The sequence below is a fragment of the Pseudorca crassidens genome, chromosome 4 (genome assembly GCF_039906515.1).
Source record: "Pseudorca crassidens isolate mPseCra1 chromosome 4, mPseCra1.hap1, whole genome shotgun sequence".
NCBI lineage: Eukaryota > Metazoa > Chordata > Mammalia > Artiodactyla > Delphinidae > Pseudorca > Pseudorca crassidens.
In genome coordinates this window covers 5,785,343-5,789,983 of record NC_090299.1, presented here as the reverse complement: position 1 = coordinate 5,789,983, position 4,641 = coordinate 5,785,343, and positions in this window count along the sequence as shown.

Here is a 4,641-nt window from a genome sequence, read left to right as displayed (position 1 = left end):
CACCACAGAGTCCAATGGCGAAAAGTTGGGTTGAAAGTGGAATCAACTACAGAGGAACTGCAGGGGTGCTGCAGCCCTGACGACCTCCCTGCCGCTGCTGATGCTAATGACCATGCCCTCCTTCCTGAACCTTCCATGCCCTTTGCTTCATATATCACTGCTCTCTTCTTGGCCCTTTGAAGCTTCCTTCTCAGTGCCATTTTATGGCTTTGCTGACCCTCCACGGATGTTCATGCTTCTGAGTATTTGCTTATGACATTCTTTTCTGGCTTCATCTCTGCTTGAACTTCTCACCTTCCCAGATTCACCTCAATACTGCTTCCCTTCTAAATTCTTTCCTGACCATCCAGGCTGGAATGATTTGCTCTTGCCTCTTTTCTTTTTAAAAAATACTTTTAGTTTTTCAAACAAGAAATGCATTCACAGGGTTCAGAAACCAAGAACATACATAGGCATGCAGTGACATCTCCTTTACACCATTGTTTTCTGTCGCCCAATTTTTCTTCCCATTGATTGATTGGTTGATTTTTGTGTTTCCACAGATACCTAAATAAGGAAACACGAGCGTCATTTTCCTCTGGTTTTACACAAGTGGTGACGTACTACACAGTATGTTTTGCACATTGCTTTTTTTTTTTTCCACTTAATGTTGTGTTTTGGTGAGAGGTGCTTTCCTATTAATACACAGAGTATGGTATCATTCTCTTATATTCTCTTATGCTTAATATTTTATTGCAGGGTTATAAATAGTATATTTTAATCAGTATCTTATTGATGGAAATTTAAGTTGTTTCTAACTTGTACCATTTTGAGCAATGATACAGTTAACAGTCTAATAATACGTTTTTGCACATACGTACTATTATACCTACAGAGTAAATTGGAATTGTTCTATGAGAGACTATGAAATTCTGATAAACATTTTCAATAGTCCTGCATGTCTGTGTTGTAGAAATTTATATTTTCTCAAGCAATATGTGAAGTGCTTATTTGTCTCCCATTCTTGATAACACAGGATTATCAAATTTTCCTATCTCTGTCAATCTTAATAGGTAAGAGATGCTATTTCAGTGTAATATTAATTTTCATTTCCTTTATTATGATTAAGGTCGAGTACCATTTCTTAGTTTTAAAGGTCACATATATTACCTTTTTAATGAATTATTTGTTTATATCATTTCCACATTTTTCTACCAGATAATCTCATTTATTTATAGATGCTCTTTACATATTAGGGAAATTAGATCTTTTTTTCGGTTAAATGAGCTGCGATTTTTTTTCCAGTTGTGCTGTTTGCTTTTGATTCTGTTCACAGCAACCTACCTCATTTTCTAGCTGCTCATTAACTATTCATTGAACTTACTATGTCATAAATGTTTCTATATTTGCTATTACAAACAAATATTGTTGCTGTTCGACTTTGAGAATCTCAAGAGCACATATCATTTCTTATTCAATTTTCCATGACTTTTCTACATGAGCACAATGCCAGGCACCTAAAGGTGAGCAATCAATCTTCTGTGAATGAACTGGTGTTTGCTCTATTTTTTTCTTTTGAGCTTAAATGAAGGCTACACTGGAAAGGTTAAATTGGTGTTAACTACATGTATTACATAAACAGCATTTACAGCACTGCTTTGTTGTGGCTCTCTGTTTCCTTTTCCCACTCTATTGATGCTTAACTGAACAATAACAAGCAGAAATTATTCAGCAGATTGGTTTTAACTTGGGGTCCAATTCAAAGCATGTCATGAGAGTGTGTCTGTGTGTGTGAGGGTGTGCGCACATGTGTGTGGGAGACGGAAGTGGAGGAGGCATGTTCACGGAAACATTTAAGGGCCTGAGCTTTTTTTTTTTTAATCTATAAAAGAAATAAGCGCCAGAATACAGCCTCCTGGAACACACTGAAGATTTTGTGCCAAGATTCCTAGTCCCAGAAATCTATTTAGAAATTATAGCTTTGAAGTCAATCAACAGAAAATCCAAGGAAGAGACTTGCCCTTCAGTGAATCCAACATCAATCGGGACTACCTCTGTTTGTTCTTTATTTTCCTCCTTGCATATCCTAGATACACATTTTAAGATATCTTTTTTAGAAAAAAAAATGACAATTTAATTTTCTAGGATCAGCCACTTATTCTCATACTACTGCCTCTCAAGTGTTTCTGTGGTTGAATGAAAATACAAGGACAGGGCTGGAAGGAAGGTGTGGAATTCCACACACACGTTCACCCATAACTTTCTCTTGGGTTCAGACCTTAATGAGAAGCCAAGGTGATCCCTCGCTTCGTCTGGGTTCGAGGTCTCTGTGCTAGCATGTGCTGGCTCGAGAGCAATTCACCCAGACTCACCTTCCCTTTTCGTTTGTTTGTATCTTTTTTTTTTTTTCTCTTTCTGCCACCGATAATTGCAGAAAGAAAAAGAAACAGTTTTCCTATGGTGCAGTGAATAGCAGCGAAATATGCCAGGGCAAGGACCCCTTTTCTAGAAAATGAAATACAACATATGGAAGGAAACTAAGAACTCTTGTCAAAATTATTCCACTGTGAAACTAGTTACATTCCACAAGAAAATACAATCATGCCAAGGGTTTCTTTCTTCAGTGACTCTCACATAAACTGCAGTAGGAGAAAAAAATCGAATCTTCAGCTTCATAAGCTGTCAGTGCCATTGGCTACCTAAACCCATTCATATTCGATTATTTTCAGTCCACTGCAATTTCTATACAGCCCTGGTTGATATTTCTTTGGTTCACTGAATAAAACATTCACATCAGCCTATGATTGTGCTGTCGCTGTCTCTGCTATGATTAACACAGCAACAGATTAAAAACTACTACTTAAAATAACTGGTGTACAGTTCACTTCCAAACAGAATACACATAAAAAAGATTATCCCACAGAGAGCTGCCAAACGTACTGTAAACTGGAAGGATTTCAATATCCCTTAAACACTCGGCTAGAAGCTAACTGAACCACGTCTCTGCTGTCAGCAGAGCATGAAACCCTGAGATCTGTTTCAGTTCCCATCCAGTCTCTGCCAGTTAAAACTAAAGACTTCCACAGGGTAAATGCATATTTCCATTTTTACTGGCATTGTCTACTTACTCTTTTCCAAGCAATATATTTCCCTCTCAAGGATGCTCGAGTCTTTTATGAGATGACATTCTGAAAAGCACTATGGTGTAACAAACTTTCCCAACTCTGATCACTTTCCCTCGTCTCTACGAAGGCTTTCTTGGGTGCACACGGTTGTGAATGGCACCGTAAAGGAAATCTAATAGACCCTATCCTTTTTCCAATGAGAATGTATCACAGAAAAACACACACACACTCTGTAGAGAAAAAGAGGGAGAAACGAATGCAGACGGTAAATCTGCTCCACTGAATTCCCATTTCTTATCAAATCAAATTCAATTTTCTCAGCATGTCATTCAGAGACTTCCACAGTGTGAGTCTAGATTATCTTTCCAGCCTATGTTCTAGCAATCTCCTGGCTGTATCTCCCACTCCTAGTAAACCAGATTACTCGTAGCTCCTGTGACATTGGCGCTTTCCCATTATTTGATCCTACTTCCTATTTAAGCAGAGAATCAGGGCCGGTGGAGTCAACTCGTCTAGGGTATGGGGTGTTAGATGCCTGCTTCAAAGGGAGGGAGGCAGGGGCCTAGGAAGGAAAAGGTGTTCCTTGTAATCTTATCAACAGGCAGCTGGTGTGCAGCTAAGAAAGGGATCTGAGCCCGACCATTTCTCAGAGTCGCTGAGGAGGAGAGCCATGCAGACCGTCCAAATAAGTTGTCAGTTGAAATGAGTGCTGCAGAAATAAGGTTTCTGTGATGAAACCAGGAAGACAGAGATAGGGCAGGAGGCGTTTTAAAGCGGAGGCACTGAGATGCAATCGAAAGCTGAAGGAATGAGAGGAGAAATGAAATGACTCCCTAATAGTGACTGCTCCTCTGGGCGGCTGGGGACAGAGTTAAGGATGTGAATGGAACCAAGTGCCCCCTCAGGGCTCCTATTCATGGCATTCTTTCTGCAAAGAACATCTTCCTCCACTGGTTCCAATCATATCCAGCCTTCACAACCCATCTCAAAGAGCATCTTTTCCATGAAACCTGTTCCTATCCCTTCAGAAGAGGCCACCCCCTCCCTCTTTTTCACTGCATCAGACATGGCTGGTACTTCTTTACGGCCTTCGGTAGATTGTATATTACAGTCTTCCAGTTTACTTGTCTCATACCTTTACTGTATTATATACATTGTGAACTATGCATTTATTCTTAATATCAACTGTAGCAACTACAAACCCTGATGCTTAATTGTTGCTCAATAAATATTGTTAATATTATTTTACTAACATCTGGGTAGGGAACAAAGATTTGCCTGATCTCTGGAAAAACGAAAAGGGTATCATGGTCCGAACATATCTCTGGGTGTCCTCCCAGCTGTCCAGTATCACTGGCATTCCCACAATATGTTTTAGAGAGATAACTAGTTACGTTCCCCTTATATTGAATATTTATCTACAGTTCCTTATGGGCCTAGTCAATCAATTTGCTAATTTGTCAGAATAAGATTATTCACTATATTCTCAAGGTACCTGGAGGGTGCTTAATAAATATCACTGCAGAAATACAGAAAT